The sequence below is a fragment of the Primulina tabacum genome, chromosome 10 (genome assembly GCF_025594145.1).
Source record: "Primulina tabacum isolate GXHZ01 chromosome 10, ASM2559414v2, whole genome shotgun sequence".
NCBI lineage: Eukaryota > Viridiplantae > Streptophyta > Magnoliopsida > Lamiales > Gesneriaceae > Primulina > Primulina tabacum.
Genome location: NC_134559.1, coordinates 28,128,153 through 28,146,579, shown reverse-complemented (window position 1 = coordinate 28,146,579; position 18,427 = coordinate 28,128,153). Strand labels below are relative to the sequence as shown.

Below are 18,427 nucleotides of genomic sequence, written 5' to 3'. Positions count from 1 at the left end.
CTGTCAAAAAGTAATCAAAAATAGAAAAACACGAAAAGGGGTCCAACACAAGGACTTCCCTGTGGTCAACCATCCTAGTACTGCTCTCGCCCAAGCACGCTTAACTTCGGAGTTCTGATGGGATCCGTTGCATTAGTGCTCGTATGGTCGTACCCGACATTGAGTGGGATGTGTATTCTTATATCCCTTGAGTACGTGTGGAGTGGGCGGCGATGTACAACACGCGTCACTGCTCTAACCCAATCAAAACCATGAAGTTAAGCGTTCTAGCGCGATGGCAGAGCTAGGATGGGTGACCTCCCTGGAAAGTCTTCGTGTCGCGACCATTTACGCAAATTATTGATAAAACAGTCGAAATAATTTTTTTTAATGAGTTAACCGTGTCCGGAGTAATCTGCGCCATACCCTTCCGTACAGAACAAGGTCACGACAACAAAAATCGCTAAATGTAACCAGAAAATAGAAAAAAATAAGAAAAAGAAAATAGCGAATGTAAAGCTATTATTATGCTAAAATACGATAAAATGGAACCGGAATCAAATTTCGGACTTCCTAAGCGGATTTCTCAAGTAAACGGAACCTTAATAGAAGCGTTAAATCGCAAATTAGAGGGTCTTAGAGAAGGAATTTAGCTAAAATCTTGCCAGCACTTTGCGGAGTAATGAGTCTCGTTCGTTTGCCCGTTTACAATCAAATTAGCCTACAATTTTGTCCAAATCCGGCAGTGCCCGAGCTACTTTCATTTCACATGTCTTATCTGGTCCCGATCGAGAATCAGATGATTTGAGCCGAAAATCATCTGTCAACAAGTAATCAAAAATAGAAAAACACGAAAAGACGTGCAACAAGAGGACTTCCCAGGATGTCACCCATCCTCGTACTGCTCTCGCCCAAACACGCTTAACTTCGGAGTTCTGATGGGATCCGGTGCATTAGTGCTGTTTTGATCGCACCCGATATTGATTAGGATGTTTATTCTTATATCCTTCGAGTACGTGTGGAGCGTGCGGCGATGGACAAAACGCGGCACTGCTCTCGCCCAATAAGAACCATGAAGTTAAGCGTTCTGGCGCGATGGCAGAGCTAGGATGGGTGACCTCCCTGGTAAGTCCTCGTGTCGCGACCGTTTACGTAAATTATGGCTAAAACAGTCGATATAATTGTTTTTAATGAGTTAACCGTCTCCGGAGTAATTTGCGTCATACCCTGCCGCACAGAACCGGCTCACAACAACAGAAATCGATAAATGTTCCCAAAAAATAGAAAAAAAATAAGAAGAATAAAATAGCGAATCTAAAGCTATTATTATGCCTTAGATATGAAAAAAAAGAAACTGGAATCAAATTTCAAACTTCCTAAGCGGATTTTTTCGAGGAAACGGAAGCTTAACAGAAGCGGTAAATCGGAAATTAGAGGGTCTTAGAGAAGGAATTCGGCTAAAATCTCGCCAGCTCATTGCGAATCAATGAGTCTCGTTCGTTTGCCTGTTTACAATCAAATTAGCCTACAATTTTGTCCAAATCCGTCAGTGCCCGAGCTACGTTGATTTCACATGTCTTATCTGGTCCCGATCTAGATTCAGATGATTTGAGCCAAAAATCGTCTGTCAAAAGTAATCAAAAATAGAAAAACACGAAAAGGGGTCCAACACAAGGACTTCCCTGTGGTCAACCATCCTAGTACTGCTCTCGCCCAAGCACGCTTAACTTCGGAGTTCTGATGGGATCCGTTGCATTAGTGCTCGTATGGTCGTACCCGACATTGAGTGGGATGTGTATTCTTATATCCCTTGAGTACGTGTGGAGTGGGCGGCGATGTACAACACGCGTCACTGCTCTAACCCAATCAAAACCATGAAGTTAAGCGTTCTGGCGCGATGGCAGAGCTAGGATGGGTGACCTCCCTGGGAAGTCTTCGTGTCGCGACCATTTACGCAAATTATGGATAAAACAGTCGAAATAATTTTTTTTAATGAGTTAACCGTGTCCGGAGTAATCTGCGCCATACCCTTCCGTACAGAACTAGGTCACGACAACAAAAATCGCTAAATGTAACCAGAAAATAGAAAAAAATAAGAAGAAGAAAATAGCGAATGTAAAGCTATTATTATGCTAAAATACGATAAAATGGAACCGGAATCAAATTTCGGACTTCCTAAGCGGATTTCTCAAGTAAACGGAACCTTAACAGAAGCGTTAAATCGCAAATTAGAGGGTCTTAGAGAAGGAATTTAGCTAAAATCTTGCCAGCACTTTGCGGAGTAATGAGTCTCGTTCGTTTGCCCGTTTACAATCAAATTAGGCTACAATTTTGTCCAAATCCGGCAGTGCCCGAGCTACGTTGATTTCACATGTCTTATCTGGTCCCGATCAAGATTCAGATGATCTGAGCTGAAAATCGTCTGTCAACAAATAATCAAAAATAGAAAAACACGAAAAGAGGTGCAACACGAGGACTTCCCAGGGTGTCGCCCAACCTAGTACTGGTCTCGCCCAAGCACGCTTCACTTCGGAGTTCTGATGGGATCCGTTGCATTAGTGCTGGTATGATCGCTCCCGACATTGAGCGGGATGTTTATTCTTATATCCCCTCGAGTACGTGTGGAGCGGGCGGCGATGGACAACACGCGGCACTGCTCTCGCCCAATCAGAACCATGAAGTTAAGCGTTCTGGCGCGATGGCAGAGCTAGGATGGGTGACCTCCCTGGTAAGTCCTCGTGTCGCGACCGTTTACGTAAATTATGGCTAAAACAGTCGAAATAATTGTTTTTAATGAGTTAACCGTCTCCGGAGTAATCTGCGTCATACCCTTCCGCACAGAACCGGCTCACAACAACAAAAATCGATAAATGTTCCCAAAAAAGAGAAAAAAAATAAGAAAAATAAAATAGGGAATCTAAAGCTATTATTATGCCTTACATATGATAAAAAGAAACTGGAATCAAATTTCAAACTTCCTAAGCGGATTTTTTCGAGGAAACGGAAGCTTAACAGAAGCGGTAAATCGCAAATTAGAGGGTCTTAGAGAAGGAATTCGGCTAAAATCTCGCCAGCTCATTTCGAATCAATGAGTCTCGTTTGTTTGCCTGTTTACAATCAAATTAGCCTACAATTTTGTCCAAATCCGTCAGCGCCCGAGCTACGTTGATTTCACATGTCTTATCTGGTCCCGATCTAGATTCAGATGATTTGAGCCAAAAATCGTCTGTCAAAAAGTAATCAAAAATAGAAAAACACGAAAAGGGGTCCAACACAAGGACTTCCCTGTGGTCCACCATCCTAGTACTGCTCTCGCCCAAGCACGCTTAACTTCGGAGTTCTGATGGGATCCGTTGCATTAGTGCTCGTATGATCGTACCCGACATTGAGTGGGATGTTTATTCTTATATCCCTTGAGTACGTGTGGAGTGGGCGGCGATGTACAACACGCGTCACTGCTCTAGCCCAAACAAAACCATGAAGTTAAGCGTTCTGGCGCGATGGTAGAGCTAGGATGGGTGACCTCCCTGGGAAGTCTTCGTGTCGCGACCATTTACGCAAATTATTGATAATACAGTCGAAATAATTTTTTTTAATGAGTTAACCGTCTCCGGAGTAATCTGCGCCATACCCTTCCATACAGAACAAGGTCACGACAACAAAAATCGCTAAATGTAACCAGAAAATAGAAAAAAATAAGAAGAAGAAAATAGCGAATGTAAAGCTATTATTATGCTAAAATACGATAAAATGGAACCGGAATCAAATTTCGGACTTCCTAAGCGGATTTCTCAAGTAAACGGAACCTTAACAGAAGCGTTAAATCGCAAATTAGAGGGTCTTAGAGAAGGAATTTAGCTAAAATCTTGCCAGCACTTTGCGGAGTAATGAGTCTCGTTCGTTTGCCCGTTTACAATCAAATTAGGCTACAATTTTGTCCAAATCCGGCAGTGCCCGAGCTACGTTGATTTCACATGTCTTATCTGGTCCCGATCAAGATTCAGATGATCTGAGCTGAAAATCGTCTGTCAACAAACAATCAAAAATAGAAAAACACGAAAAGAGGTGCAACACGAGGACTTCCCAGGGTGTCGCCCAACTTAGTACTGATCTCGCCAAAGCACGCTTAACTTCGGAGTTCTGATGGGATCCGGTGCATTAGTGCTGGTATGATCGCTCCCGACATTGAGTGGGATGTTTATTCTTATATCCCCTCGAGTACGTGTGGAGCGGGCGGCGATGGACAATACGCGGCACTGCTCTCGCCCAATCAGAACCATGAAGTTAAGCGTTCTGGCGCGATGGCAGAGCTATGATGGGTGACCTCCCTGGGAAGTCCTTGTGTCGCGATCGTTTACGTAAATTATAGCTAAAACAGTCGAAATAATTGTTTTTAATGAGTTAACCATCTCCGGAGCAATCTGCATCATACCCTTCCGCACAGAACCGACTCACGACAACAAAAATCGCTAAATGTTCCCAGAAAATAGAAAAAAAAATAAGAAGAAGAAAGTAGCGAATGTAAAGCTATTATTATGCCTTGGATACAATAAAATGGAACCGGAATCGAATTTCGGACTTCCTAAACGGATTTCTCGAGGAAACAGAAGCTTAACAGAAGCGGAAAATCGCAAATTAGAGTGTCTTAGAGAAAGAATTCGACTAAAATCTCGCCAGCTCATTGCGAAGTAATGAGTCTCGTTCGTTTGCCCGTTTACAATCAAATTAGGCTACAATTTTGTCCAAATCCGGTAGCATCCGAGCTACGTTGATTTCACATGTCTTATCTGGTCCCGATCGAGATTCAGATGATTTGAGCCGAAAATCGTCTGTCAACAAGTAATCAAAAATAGAAAAACACGAAAAGGGTTGTAACACAAGGACTTCCCATGGGGTCACCCATCCTAGTACTGCTCTCGCCCAAGCACGCCTAACTTCGAAATTCTTATTGGATCCGGTGCATTAGTGCTGGTATGATCACACCCGACATTGAGTAGGTTGTTTATTCTTATATCCCTCGAGTACGTGTGGAGCGAGCAGCGATGGACAACACGCGGCACTGTTCTCTCCCAAACTTTCTTCATGAAGTTAAGCGTTCTAGTGCGATGGCAGAGCTTGGATGGGTGACCTCCCTGGGAAGTCCTTGTGTCGCGATCGTTTACGTAAATTATGGCTAAAAATGTAGAAATAATTGTTTATAATGAGTTTTCCGTCTCCGGAGTAATCTGCGTCATACCCTTCCGCACAGAACTGGCTCAAGACAACAAAAATCGCTAAATGTTCCCAGAAAATAGAAAAAAAAATAAGAAGAAAAAAATAGCGAATGTAAAACTATTATTATACCTGGGATACGATAAAATGAAACCGGAATCGAATTTCGGACTTTCTAAGCGGATTTCTCGAGGAAACGGAAGTTTAACAGAAGCGGAAAATCGCAAATTAGAGGGTCTTAGAGAAGAAATTCGGCTAAAATCTCGCCAGCTCATTGCGAAGTAATGTGTATCGTTCGTTTGCCCGTTTACAATCAAATTAGGCTACAATTTAGTCCAAATCCGGCAGTGCTCGAGCTACGATGATTTCACACGTCTTATCTGGTCCCGATCGTGATTCAGATGATTTGAGCCGAAAATCGTTTGTCAACATGTAATCAAAAACAGAAAAACACGAAAAGGGGTGCAACACGAGGACTTCAAAGAGGGTCACCCATCCTTGTACTGCTATCGCCCAAGCACGCTTAACTTCGAAGTTCTGATGGGATCCGGTGCATTAGTTCTGGTATGATCGCACCCAACATTGAGTGGGATGTTTATTCTTATACCCCTCGAGTACGTGTGGAGCAGGCGACGATGGACAACACGCGGCACTGCTCTCGCCCAATCAGAACCATAAAGTTAAGCGTTCCGGCGCGATGGCAGAGCTATGATGGGTGACCTCCCTGGGAAGTCCTCGTGTCGCGACCGTTTACGTAAATTATAGCTAAAACAGTCGAAATAATTGTTTTTAATGAGTTAACCGTCTCCGGAGTAATCTGCGTCATACCCTTCCGCACAGAACCGGCTCACGACAACAAAAAATCGCTAAATGTTCCCAGAAAATAGAAAAAAAATAAGAAGAAGAAAGTAGCGAATGTAAAGCTATTATTATGCCTGGGATACGATAAAATGGAACCGGAATCGAATTTCGGACTTCCTAAACGGATTTCTCGAGGAAACAGAAGCTTAACAGAAGCGGAAAATCGCAAATTAGAGGGTCCTAAAGAAAGAATTCGGCTAAAATCTTGCCAGTTCACTGCGGAGTAATGAGTCTCGTTTGTTTGCCCGTTTACAATCAAATTAGCCCACAATTTTGTCCAAATCCGGCAGTGCCCGAGCTACGTTGATTTCACATGTCTTATCTGGTCCCGATCGAGATTCAGATGATTTGAGCCGAAAATCGTCTGTAAACAAGTAATCAAAAATAGAGAAACAAGAAAAGGGGTGCAACACGAGGACTTCCCAGGGGATCGCCCATCCTAGTACTGGTCTCGTCCAAGCACGCTTAACTTCGGAGTTCCGATGGAATCCGGTGCATTAGTGCTGGTATGATCACTCTCGACATTGAGTGGGATGTTTATTCTTATAACCCTCGAGTACGTGTGGAGCGGGCGGCGATAAACAACACGCGGCACTGCTCTCGCCCAATCAGAACCATGAAGATAAGCGTTCTGGCGCGATGGCAGAGCTAGGATGGGTGACCTCCCTGGGAAGTTCTCGTGTCACGACTGTTTACGTAAATTTAAGCTAAAATAGTTGAAATAATTGTTTTTAATGAGTTAACCGTTTCCGGAGTAAACTGCATCATACCCTTCCGCACAGAACTGGCTCACGACAACAAAAATCGCTAAATGTTCCCGGAAAATAGAAAAAATAAGAAGAAGAAAATTGCGAATGTAAAGCTATTATTATACCTGTGATACGATAAAATGGAACCAGAATCGAATTTCAGACTTTCTAAGCGGATTTCTCGAGGAAACGGAAGTTTAACAGAAGCGGAAAATTGCAAATTAGAGGGTCTTAAAGAAGAAATTCAGCTAAAATCTCGCCAGCTCATTGCGGAGTAATGAGTCTCGTTCGTTTGCCCGTTTACAATCAAATTAGGCTACAATTTTTCCAAATCCGGCAGTGCCCGAGCTACGTTGATTTCACATGTCTTATCTGGTCCCGATCGTGATACAGATGATTTGAGCCGAAAATCGTCTGTCAACAAGTAATCAAAAATAGAAAAACACGAAAAGGGGTGCAACAAGAGGACTTCCAAGGGGGTCACCCATCCTAGTACTGCTATCGTTCAAGCACGCTTAACTTCGGAGTTCTGATGGGATCCGGTGCATTAGTGCTGGTATGATCGCACCCGACATTGAGTGGGATGTTTATTCTTATATCCCTCGAGTAAGTGTGGAGCGGGCGACGATGGACAACACGCGGCACTGCTCTCGCCCAATCAGAACCATGAAGTTAAGCGTTCTTGTGTGATGGCAGAGCTTGGATGGGTGACCTCCCTGGGAAGTCCTTGTGTCGCGACCGTTTACGTAAATTATGGCTAAAACAGTAGAAATAATTGTTTATAATGAGTTTACCGTCTCCGGAGTAATCTGCGTCATACCCTTCCGCACAGAACTGGCTCAAGACAACAAAAATCGCTAAATGTTCCCAGAAAATAGAAAAAAAAAATATGAAGAAAAAAATAGCGAATGTAAAACTATTATTATACCTGGGATACGATAAAATGAAACCGGAATCGAGTTTCGTACTTTCTAAGCGGATTTCTCGAGGAAACTGAAGTTTAACAGAAGCGGAAAATCGCAAATTAGAGGGTCTTAGAGAAGAAATTCGGCTAAAATCTCGCCAGCTCATTGCGAAGTAATGTGTATCGTTCGTTTGCCTGTTTACAATCAAATTAGGCTACAATTTAGTCCAAATCCGGCAGTGCCCGAGCTACGATGATTTCACACGTCTTATCTGGTCCCGATCATGATTCAGATGATTTGAGCCAAAAATCGTCTGTCAACATGTAATCAAAAACAGAAAAACACGAAAACGGGTGCAACACGAGGACTTCAAAGAGGGTCACCCATCCTTGTACTGCTATCGCCCAAGCACGCTTAAATTCGGAGTTCTGATGGGATCGGGTGCTTTAGTTCTGGTATGATCGCACCCAACATTGAGTGGGATGTTTATTCTTATACCCCTCGAGTACGTGTGGAGCAGGCGACGATGGACAACACGCGGCACTGCTCTCGCCCAATCAGAACCATGAAGTTAAGCGTTCTGGCGCGATGGCAGAGCTATGATGGGTGACCTCCCTGGGAAGTCCTCGTGTCGCGACCGTTTACGTAAATCATAGCTAAAAATGTCGAAATAATTGTTTTTAATGAGTTAACCGTCTCCGGAGTAATCTGCGTCATACCCTACCGCACAGAACCGGCTCACGACAACAAAAATCGCTAAATGTTCCCAGAAAATAGAAAAAAAATAAGAAGAAGAAAGTAGCGAATGTAAAGCTATTATTATGCCTGGGATACGATAAAATGGAACCGGAATCGAATTTCGGACTTCCTAAACGGATTTCTCGAGGAAACAGAAGCTTAACAGAAGCGGAAAATCGCAGAGGGTCTTAAAGAAAGAATTCGACTAAAATCTTGCCAGTTCACTGCGGAGTAATGAGTCTCGTTCGTTTGCCCGTTTACAATCAAATTAGCCCACAATTTTGTCCAAATCCGGCAGTGCCCGAGCTACATTGATTTCACATGTCTTATCTGGTCCCGATCGAGATTCAGATGATTTGAGCCTAAAATCGTCTGTAAACAAGTAATCAAAAATAAAGAAACAAGAAAAGGGGTGCAACACGAGGACTTCCCAGGGGGTCGCCCATCCTAGTACTGGTCTCGCCCAAGCACGCTTAACTTCAGAGTTCCGATGGGATCCGGTGCATTAGTGCTGGTATGATCACTCTCGACATTGAGTGGGATGTTTATTCTTATATCCCTCGAGTACGTGTGGAGCGGGCGACGATAAACAACACGCGGCACTGCTCTAGCCCAATCAGAACCATGAAGATAAGCGTTCTGGCGCGATGGCAGAGCTAGGATGGGTGACCTCCCTGGGAAGTTCTCGTGTCACGACTCTTTACGTAAATTTAAGCTAAAATAGTTGAAATAATTGTTTTTAATGAGTTAACCGTTTCCGGAGTAAACTGCATCATACTCTTCCGCACAGAACTGGCTCACGACAACAAAAATCGCTAAATTTCCCCGAAAATAGAAAAAATAAGAAGAAGAAAATAGCGAATGTAAAGCTATTATTATACCTGGGATACGATAAAATGGAACCGGAATCGAATTTCGGACTTCCTAAGCGGATTTCTCGAGGAAACAGAAGCTTAACAGAAGTGGAAAAGCGCAAATTAGAGGGTCTTAAAGAAGAAATTCAGCTAAAATCTCGCCAGCTCATTGCGGAGTAATGAGTCTCGTTCGTTTGCCCGTTTACAATCAAATTAGGCTACAATTTTTCCAAATCCGGCAGTGCCCGAGCTACGTTGATTTCACATGTCTTACCTGGTCTGATCGAGATTCAAAAGATTTGAGCAGAAAAAAGCCTGTTACATATTAATCAAAAATAGAAAAACACGAAAAGAGGTGTAACACGAGGACTTCCCAGGGGTCCACCCATCCTAGTACTGCACTCGCCCGTGTAACACGAGGACTTCCCAGGGGGTCACCCATCCTAGTACTGCACTCGCCCAAGCACGCTTAACTTCGGAGTTCTGATGAGATCCGGTGCATTAGTGCTGGTATGATCGCTCCCGACGTTAAGTGGGATGTTTATCCTTATAACCCTCGAGTACGTGTGGCGCGGGTGGCGATGGACAACACGCGGCACTGCTCTCGCCCAATCAGAACCATGAAGTTAAGTGTTCTGGCGCGATGGCAGAGCTAAGATGAATGACCTCCCTGGGAAGTCCTCGTGTCACGACCGATTACGTAAATTATGGATAAAACAGTCGAAATAATTGTTTTTAATGAGTTAACCGTCTCCGGAGTAATATGTGTCATACCCTTCCGCACAGAACTTGCTCAAGACAACAAAAATCGGTAAATGTTCCCAGAAAATAGAAAAAAAAATTAGAAGAAGAAAATAGCGAATGTAAAGCTATTATTATGCCTGTGATACGATAAAATGGAACTGGGATCGAATTTAGGACTTCCTAAGCGGTAATGAGTCTCGTTCGGTTGCCCGTTTACAATCAAATTAGGCTACAATTTTGTCCAAATCCGGCAAAACCCGAGCTACGTTGATTTCACATGTCTTATCTGGTGCCGATCGAGATTCAGATGATTTGAGCCGAAAATCGTCTGTCAAAAACTAATCAAAAATAGAAAAACAAGAAAAGGGGTGCAACACGAGGACTTCCAAGGGGGGCGCCCATCCTAGTACTGCTCTCGCCCAAGAACGCTTAACTTCGGAGTTCTGATGGGATCCGGTGCATTAGTGCTGGTATGATCGCACCCGACATCGAGTGGGATGTTTATTCTTATATCCCTCAAGTACGTGTGGAGCGGGCGGCGATGGAAAACACGCGGCACTGCTCTCGCCCAATCAAAACCATGAAGTTAAGCGTTCTGGCGCGATGCCAGAGCTAGGATGGGTGACCTCCCTGGAAAGTTCTCGTGTCGTGAACGTTTACGTAAATTATAGCTAAAACTTTAAAAATAATTGTTTTTAATGAGTTAACCATTTCCGGAGTAATCTGCGTCATACCCTTCCGCACAGAACCGGCTCACGACAACAAAAATCGCTAAATGTTCTTAGAAAATTGAAAAAATATAATAAGAAGAAGAATATAGCGAATGTAAAGCTATTATTATGCTTGGGATACGATAAGATGGAACCGGAATCGAATTTCGGACTTCCTAAGCGGATTTCTCGAAAAAACGGAAGTTTAACAGAACTGAAAAATCGCAAATTAGAGGGTCTTAGAGAAGAAATTCGGCTAAAATCTCGCCAGCTCATTGCGGAGTAATGAGTATCGTTCGTTTGCCCGTTTACAATCAAATTAGGCTACAATTTTGTCCAAATCCGACAGTGCCCGAGCTACGTTGATTTCACATGTCTTATCTGTTCCCGATCGTGATTCTGATGATTTGAGCCAAAAATCTTCTGTCAACATGTAATCAAAAATAGAAAAACACGGAAAGGGGTGCAACGCGAAGACTTCCCAGGGGGTCACCCATCCTAGTACTGCTCTCGCCCAAACACGCTTAACTTAGGAGTTCTGATGGGATCCGGTGCATTAGTGCTGGTATGATCGCACCCGTCATTGTGTGGGATGTATATTTTTATATCCCTCGAGTACGTGTGGCACGGGCGGCGTTGGACAACACGGGGCACTGCTCTCGGCGAATCAGAACCATGAAGTTAAGCGTTCTGGCGCGATGCCAGAGCTAGGATGGGTGACCTCCCTGGAAAGTTCTCGTGTCGTGAACGTTTACGTAAATTATAGCTAAAACTTTAAAAATAATTGTTTTTAATGAGTTAACCATTTCCGGAATAATCTGCGTCATACCCTTCCGCACAGAACCGGCTCACGACAACAAAAATTGCTAAATGTTCCTAGAAAATTGAAAAAATATAATAAGAAGAAGAAAATAGCGAATGTAAAGCAATTATTATGCCTGGAATACAATAAAATGGAACCGGAATCGAATTTCGAACTTCCTAAGCGGATTTCTAGAGGAAATGGAAGCTTAACAGATGCGGTAAGTCGCAAATTAGAGGGTCTTAGAGAAGGAATTCGGCTGAAATCTCGCCAGCTCATTGCGGAGTAATGAGTCTCGTTCGTTTGCCCGTTTACAATCAAATTAGGCTACAATTTTTCCAAATCCGGCAGTGACCGAGCTACTTTCATTTCACATGTCTTATCTGGTCCCGATCAAGATTCAGATGATTTGAGCCGAAAATCACCTGTCAACAAGTAATCAAAAATAGAAAAACACGAAAAGGCGTGCAACAAGAGGACTTTCCAGGGGGTCACCCATCCTAGTACTGCTCTCGCTCAAACACGCTTAACTTCGGAGTTCTGATGGGATCCGGTGCATTAGTGCTGTTTTGATGGCACCCGATATTGATTAGGATGTTTATTCTTATATCCCTCGAGTACGTGTGGAGCGGGCGGCGATGGACAAAACGCGGCACTGCTCTCGCCCAATCAGAACCATGAAGTTAAGCGTTCTGGCGCGATGGCAGAGCTAGGATGGGTGACCTCCCTGGAAAGTTCTCGTGTCGGGAACGTTTACGTAAATTATAGCTAAAACTTTAAAAATAGATGTTTTTAATGAGTTAACCATTTCCGGAGTAATCTGCGTCATACCCTTCCGCACAGAACCGGCTCACGACAACAAAAATCGCTAAATGTTCTTAGAAAATTGAAAAAATATAATAAGAAGAAGAAAATAGCGAATGTAAAGCTATTATTATGCTTGGGATACGATAAGATGGAACCGGAATCGAATTTCGGACTTCCTAAGCGGATTTCTCGAAGAAACGGAAGTTTAACAGAAGCGAAAAATCGCAAATTAGAGGGTCTTAGAGAAGAAATTCGGCTAAAATCTCGCCAGCTCATTGCGGAGTAATGAGTATCGTTCGTTTGCCCGTTTACAATCAAATTAGGCTACAATTTTGTCCAAATCCGACAGTGCCTGAGCTACGTTGATTTCACATGTCTTATCTGTTCCCGATCGTGATTCAGATGATTTGAGCCAAAAATCTTCTGTCAACATGTAATCAAAAATAGAAAAACACGGAAAGGGGTGCAACGCGAGGACTTCCCAGGGGGTCATCCATCCTAGTACTGCTCTCGCCCAAGCACGCTTAACTTAGGAGTTCTGATGGGATCCGGTGCATTAGTGCTGGTATGATCCCACCCGTCATTGTGTGGGATGTATATTTTTATATCCTTCGAGTATGTGTGGCACGGGCGGCGTTGGACAACACGGGGCACTGCTCTCGGCGAATCAGAACCATGAAGTTAAGCGTTCTGGCGCGATGCCAGAGCTAGGATGGGTGACCTCCCTGGAAAGTTCTCGTGTCGTGAACGTTTACGTAAATTATAGCTAAAACTTTAAAAATAATTGTTTTTAATGAGTTAACCATTTCCGGAGTAATCTGCGTCATACCCTTCCGCACAGAACCGGCTCACGACAACAAAAATCGCTAAATGTTCCTAGAAAATTGAAAAAATATAATAAGAAGAAGAAAATAGCGAATGTAAAGCTATTATTATGCTTGGGATACGATAAGATGGAACCGGAATCGAATTTCGGACTTCCTAAGCGGATTTCTCGAAGAAACGGAAGTTTAACAGAAGCGAAAAATCGCAAATTAGAGGGTCTTAGAGAAGAAATTCGGCTAAAATCTCGCCAGCTCATTGCGGAGTAATGAGTATCGTTCGTTTGCCCGTTTACAATCAAATTAGGCTACAATTTTGTCCAAATCCGACAGTGCCTGAGCTACGTTGATTTCACATGTCTTATCTGTTCCCGATCGTGATTCAGATGATTTGAGCCAAAAATCTTCTGTCAACATGTAATCAAAAATAGAAAAACACGGAAAGGGGTGCAACGCGAGGACTTCCCAGGGGGTCATCCATCCTAGTACTGCTCTCGCCCAAGCACGCTTAACTTAGGAGTTCTGATGGGATCCGGTGCATTAGTGCTGGTATGATCCCACCCGTCATTGTGTGGGATGTATATTTTTATATCCCTCGAGTATGTGTGGCACGGGCAGCGTTGGACAACACGGGGCACTGCTCTCGGCGAATCAGAACCATGAAGTTAAGCGTTCTGGCGCGATGCCAGAGCTAGGATGGGTGACCTCCCTGGAAAGTTCTCGTGTCGTGAACGTTTACGTAAATTATAGCTAAAACTTTAAAAATAATTGTTTTTAATGAGTTAACCATTTCCGGAGTAATCTGCGTCATACCCTTCCGCACAGAACCGGCTCACGACAACAAAAATCGCTAAATGTTCCTAGAAAATTGAAAAAATTTAATAAGAAGAAGAAAATAGCGAATGTAAAGCAATTATTATGCCTGAAATACAATAAAATGGAACCGGAATCGAATTTCGAACTTCCTAAGCGGATTTCTAGAGGAAATGGAAGCTTAACAGATGCGGTAAGTCGCAAATTAGAGGGTCTTAGAGAAGGAATTCGGCTAAAATCTCGTCAGCTCATTGCGTAGCAATGAGTCTCGTCTGTTTGCCCTTTTACAATCAAATTAGCCTACAATTTTTTCCAAATCCGGGAGTGCCCGAGCTACTTTCATTTCACATGTCTTATCTGGTCCCGATCAAGATTCAGATGATTTGAGCCGAAAATCATCTGTCAACAAGTAATCAAAAATAGAAAAACACGAAAAGGCGTGCAACAAAAGGACTTTCCAGGGGGTCACCCATCCTAGTACTGCTCTCGCTCAAACACGCTTAACTTCGGAGTTCTGATGGGATCCGGTGCATTAGTGCTGTTTTGATGGCACCCGATATTGATTAGGATGTTTATTCTTATATCCCTCGAGTACGTGTGGAGCGGGCGGCGATGGACAAAACGCGGCACTGCTCTCGCCCAATCAGAACCATGAAGTTAAGCGTTCTGGCGCGATGGCAGAGCTAGGATGGGTGACCTCCCTTGTAAGTCCTCGTGTCGCGACCGTTTACGTAAATTATGGCTAAAACAGTCGAAATAATTGTTTTTAATGAGTTAACCGTCTCCGGAGTAATCTGCGTCATACCCTTCCGCACAGAACCGGCTCACAACAACAAAAATCGATAAATGTTCCCAAAAAATAGAAAAAAAATAAGAAGAATAAAATAGCGAATCTAAAGCTATTATTATGCCTTAGATATGATAAAAAGAAACTGGAATCAAATTTCAAACTTCCTAAGCGGATTTTTTCGAGGAAACGGAAGCTTAACAGAAGTGGTAAATCGGAAATTAGAGGGTCTTAGAGAAGGAATTCGGCTAAAATCTCGCCAGCTTATTGCGAATCAATGAGTCTCATTCGTTTGCCTTTTTACAATCAAATTAGCCTACAATTTTGTCCAAATCCGTCAGTGCCCGAGCTACGTTGATTTCACATGTCTTATCTGGTCCCGATCTAGGTTCAGATGATTTGAGCCAAAAATCGTCTGTCAAAAAGTAATCAAAAATAGAAAAACACGAAAAGGGGTCCAACACAAGGACTTCCCTGTGGTCAAATATCCTAGTACTGCTCTCGCCCAAGCACGCTTAACTTCGGAGTTTTGATGGGATCCGTTGCATTAGTGCTCATATGATCGTACCCGACATTGAGTGGGATGTTTATTCTTATATCCCTTGAGTACGTGTGGAGTGGGCGGCGATGTACAACACGCGTCACTGCTCTCGCCCAATCAAAACCATGAAGTTAAGCGTTCTGGCGCGATGGCAGAGCTAGGATGGGTGACCTCCCTGGGAAGTCTTCGTGTCGCGGCCAGTTACGCAAATTATGGATAAAACAGTCGAAATAATTTTTTTTAATGAGTTAACCGTCTCCGGAGTAATCTGCGCCATACCCTTCCGTACAGAACAAGGTCACGACAACAAAAATCGCTAAATGTAACCAGAAAATAGAAAAAAATAAGAAGAAGAAAATAGCGAATGTAAAGCTATTATTATGCTAAAATACGATAAAATGGAACCGAAATCAAATTTCGGACTTCCTAAGCGGATTTCTCAAGTAAACGGAACCTTAACAGAAGCGTTAAATCGCAAATTAGAGGGTCTTAGAGAAGGAATTTAGCTAAAATCTTGCCAGCACTTTGCGGAGTAATGAGTCTCGTTCGTTTGCCCGTTTACAATCAAATTAGGCTACATATTTGTCCAAATCCGGCACTTTGCGGAGTAATGAGTCTCGTTCGTTTGCCCGAGCTACGTTTATTTCACATGTCTTATCTGGTCCCGATAGAGATTCAGATGATCTGAGCTGAAAATCGTCTGTCAACAAATAATCAAAAATAGAAAAACACGAAAAGAGGTGCAACACGAGGATTTCCCAGGGTGTCGCCCAACCTAGTACTGGTCTCGCCCAAGCACGCTTAACTTCGGAGTTCTGATGGGATCCGGTGCATTAGTGCTGGTATGATCGCTCCCGACATTGAGTGGGATGTTTATTCTTATATCCCCTCGAGTACGTGTGGAGCGGGCGGCGATGGACAACACGCGGCACTGCTCTCGCCCAATCAGAACCATGAAGTTAAGCGTTTTGGCGCGATGGCAGAGCTATGATGGGTGACCACCCTGGGAAGTCCTCGTGTCGCGATCGTTTACGTAAATTATAGCTAAAACAGTCGAAATAATTGTTTTTAATGAGTTAACCGTCTCCGGAGTAATCTGCGTCATACCCTTCCGCACAGAACCGGCTCACGACAACAAAAATCGCTAAATGTTCCCAGAAAATAGAAAAAAAATAAGAAGAAGAAAGTAGCGAATGTAAAGCGAATGGAAAGTTCTCGTGTCGTGAACGTTAACGTAAATTATAGCTAAAACATTAAAAATAATTGTTTTTAATGAGTTAACCATTTCCGGAGTAATCTGCGTCATACCCTTCCGCACAGAACCGGCTCACGACAACAAGAATCGCTAAATGTTCCTAAAAAATTGAAAAAATATAATAAGAAGAAGAAAATAGCGAATGTAAAGCTATTATTATGCCAGGGATACGATAAAATGGAATCGGAATCGAATTTCGGACTTCCTAAACGGATTTCTCGAGGAAACGGAAGCTTAACAGAAGCGAAAAATCGCAAATTAGAGGGTCTTAAAGAAGGAATTCGGCTGAAATCTCGCCAGCTCATTGCGGAGTAATGAGTCTCGTTCGTTTGCCCGTTTACAATCAAATTAGGCTACAATTTTGTCCAAATCCGGGAGAACCCGAGTTACGTTGATTTCACATGTCTTATCTGGTGCCGATCGAGATTCAGATGATTTGAGCCGAAAATCGCCTGTCAACAAGTAATCAAAAATAGAAAAACAAGAAAAGGGGTGCAACACGAGGACTTCCAAGGGGGGCGCCCATCTTAGTACTGCTCTCGCCCAAGCACGCTTAACTTCGGAGTTCTGATGGGATCCGGTGCATTAGTGCTGGTATGATCGCACCCGACATCGAGTGGGATGTTTATTATTATATCCCTCGAGTACGTGTGGCGCGGGCGGCGATGGATAACACGCGGCACTGCTCTCGCCCAATCAGAACCATTCAGTTAAGCGTTCTGGCGCTATGGCAGAGCTAGGATGGGTGACCTCCCTAGGAAGTCCTCGTGTCGCAACTGTTTACGTCAATTATAACTAAAACAGTCGAAATAATTGTTTTTAATGAGTTAACCATCTCCGGAGTAATTTTCGTCATACCCTTCCGCACAGAATCGGCTCACGACAACAAAAATCGCTAAATGTTCACAGAAAATAGAAAAAAAATAAGAAGAAGAAAATAGCGAATGTAAAGCTATTATTATGCCTGGGATAAGATAAAATGAAACTAGAATCGAATTTCGGACTTCCTAAACGAATTTCTCGAGGAAACGAAAGCTTAACAGAAGCGGAAATTCGCAAATTAGAAGGTCTTAGAGAAGGAATTCGGCTAAAATCTCCCCAGCTCATTGCAGAGTAATGAGTCTCGTTCGTTTGCCCGTTTACAATCAAATTAGGCTACAATTATGTCCCAATGCGGCAGTGACCGACCGACGTTGATTTCACATGTCTTATCTGGTCCCGATCGTGGTTCAGATGATTTGAGCCCGAAATCGTCTTTCAACAAGTAATCAAAAATAGAAAAAAAAGAAAATGGGTGCAACACGAGGATTTCCCAGGGGGTCACCCATCGAGGGGCGATGGACAACACGCGGCACTGCTCTCGCCCAATCAGAACCATGAAGTTAAGCGTTCTGGCGCGATGGCAGAGCTTAGATGGGTGACCTCCCTAGGAAGTCCTCATGTCGCTACCGTTTACCTAAATTATAGCTAAAACAGTCAAAATAATTGTTTTAATGAGTTAACCGTCTACGGAGTAATCTGCGTCATAACCTTCCGCACAGAACCGGCTCACGCTAAAAAAAATCGCTAAATGTTCCCAGAAAATAGAAAAAAATTAAGAAGAAAAAAATAGCGAATGTAAAGTTATTATTATGCCTGGGATACGATAAAATGGAACTGAAATCGAATTTCGGAATTCCTAAACAGATTTCTCGAGGAAACGGAAGCTTAACAGAAGCGGAAAATCGCAAATTAGAGGGTCTTAGAGAAGGAATTCGGCTAAAATCTCGCCAGCTCATTGCGGAGTAATGAGTCTCGTTCGTTTGCCCGTTTACAATCAAATTAGGCTACAATTTTGTCCAAATCCGGCA

At 43.2% G+C, this 18,427-nt stretch overlaps 17 non-coding genes and 5 pseudogenes across 17 annotated transcripts; all 22 read right to left on the bottom strand.

Annotated features, from left to right (window-relative positions):
- Positions 1-37: 37 nt before the first annotated feature.
- LOC142510440 (5S ribosomal RNA) lies at positions 38-155 on the bottom strand. Its single transcript, XR_012808550.1, has one exon. It is a non-coding gene; the product is annotated as a 5S ribosomal RNA (ribosomal RNA).
- A 681-nt stretch (positions 156-836) lies between these two features.
- LOC142511579 (5S ribosomal RNA) lies at positions 837-955 on the bottom strand (annotated as a pseudogene).
- Positions 956-1,639: 684 nt separating this feature from the next.
- LOC142510438 (5S ribosomal RNA) lies at positions 1,640-1,757 on the bottom strand. The gene has a single exon (XR_012808549.1). It is a non-coding gene; the product is annotated as a 5S ribosomal RNA (ribosomal RNA).
- A 681-nt stretch (positions 1,758-2,438) lies between these two features.
- LOC142508518 (5S ribosomal RNA) lies at positions 2,439-2,557 on the bottom strand. Its single transcript, XR_012806727.1, has one exon. It is a non-coding gene; the product is annotated as a 5S ribosomal RNA (ribosomal RNA).
- A 685-nt stretch (positions 2,558-3,242) lies between these two features.
- On the bottom strand, positions 3,243-3,360 carry LOC142511122 (5S ribosomal RNA; annotated as a pseudogene).
- A 681-nt stretch (positions 3,361-4,041) lies between these two features.
- On the bottom strand, positions 4,042-4,160 carry LOC142508245 (5S ribosomal RNA). Its single transcript, XR_012806469.1, has one exon. It is a non-coding gene; the product is annotated as a 5S ribosomal RNA (ribosomal RNA).
- Positions 4,161-4,845: 685 nt separating this feature from the next.
- Positions 4,846-4,964, bottom strand: LOC142509953 (5S ribosomal RNA). Its single transcript, XR_012808098.1, has one exon. It is a non-coding gene; the product is annotated as a 5S ribosomal RNA (ribosomal RNA).
- Positions 4,965-5,649: 685 nt separating this feature from the next.
- Positions 5,650-5,768, bottom strand: LOC142506640 (5S ribosomal RNA). The gene has a single exon (XR_012804926.1). It is a non-coding gene; the product is annotated as a 5S ribosomal RNA (ribosomal RNA).
- Positions 5,769-6,452: 684 nt separating this feature from the next.
- On the bottom strand, positions 6,453-6,571 carry LOC142507464 (5S ribosomal RNA). The gene has a single exon (XR_012805723.1). It is a non-coding gene; the product is annotated as a 5S ribosomal RNA (ribosomal RNA).
- Positions 6,572-7,251: 680 nt separating this feature from the next.
- LOC142508237 (5S ribosomal RNA) lies at positions 7,252-7,370 on the bottom strand. The gene has a single exon (XR_012806461.1). It is a non-coding gene; the product is annotated as a 5S ribosomal RNA (ribosomal RNA).
- A 685-nt stretch (positions 7,371-8,055) lies between these two features.
- On the bottom strand, positions 8,056-8,174 carry LOC142510271 (5S ribosomal RNA). Its single transcript, XR_012808394.1, has one exon. It is a non-coding gene; the product is annotated as a 5S ribosomal RNA (ribosomal RNA).
- Positions 8,175-8,852: 678 nt separating this feature from the next.
- Positions 8,853-8,971, bottom strand: LOC142516129 (5S ribosomal RNA). The gene has a single exon (XR_012811941.1). It is a non-coding gene; the product is annotated as a 5S ribosomal RNA (ribosomal RNA).
- A 731-nt stretch (positions 8,972-9,702) lies between these two features.
- LOC142506849 (5S ribosomal RNA) lies at positions 9,703-9,821 on the bottom strand. The gene has a single exon (XR_012805124.1). It is a non-coding gene; the product is annotated as a 5S ribosomal RNA (ribosomal RNA).
- A 585-nt stretch (positions 9,822-10,406) lies between these two features.
- LOC142514805 (5S ribosomal RNA) lies at positions 10,407-10,525 on the bottom strand. Its single transcript, XR_012810682.1, has one exon. It is a non-coding gene; the product is annotated as a 5S ribosomal RNA (ribosomal RNA).
- Positions 10,526-11,211: 686 nt separating this feature from the next.
- On the bottom strand, positions 11,212-11,330 carry LOC142515359 (5S ribosomal RNA). Its single transcript, XR_012811209.1, has one exon. It is a non-coding gene; the product is annotated as a 5S ribosomal RNA (ribosomal RNA).
- A 685-nt stretch (positions 11,331-12,015) lies between these two features.
- Positions 12,016-12,134, bottom strand: LOC142510908 (5S ribosomal RNA; annotated as a pseudogene).
- A 686-nt stretch (positions 12,135-12,820) lies between these two features.
- On the bottom strand, positions 12,821-12,939 carry LOC142515676 (5S ribosomal RNA). The gene has a single exon (XR_012811509.1). It is a non-coding gene; the product is annotated as a 5S ribosomal RNA (ribosomal RNA).
- Positions 12,940-13,625: 686 nt separating this feature from the next.
- LOC142515675 (5S ribosomal RNA) lies at positions 13,626-13,744 on the bottom strand. The gene has a single exon (XR_012811508.1). It is a non-coding gene; the product is annotated as a 5S ribosomal RNA (ribosomal RNA).
- A 686-nt stretch (positions 13,745-14,430) lies between these two features.
- Positions 14,431-14,549, bottom strand: LOC142511296 (5S ribosomal RNA; annotated as a pseudogene).
- A 684-nt stretch (positions 14,550-15,233) lies between these two features.
- On the bottom strand, positions 15,234-15,351 carry LOC142512726 (5S ribosomal RNA; annotated as a pseudogene).
- Positions 15,352-16,059: 708 nt separating this feature from the next.
- Positions 16,060-16,178, bottom strand: LOC142517058 (5S ribosomal RNA). Its single transcript, XR_012812819.1, has one exon. It is a non-coding gene; the product is annotated as a 5S ribosomal RNA (ribosomal RNA).
- Positions 16,179-17,066: 888 nt separating this feature from the next.
- LOC142513601 (5S ribosomal RNA) lies at positions 17,067-17,185 on the bottom strand. Its single transcript, XR_012809540.1, has one exon. It is a non-coding gene; the product is annotated as a 5S ribosomal RNA (ribosomal RNA).
- Positions 17,186-18,427: the final 1,242 nt, after the last annotated feature.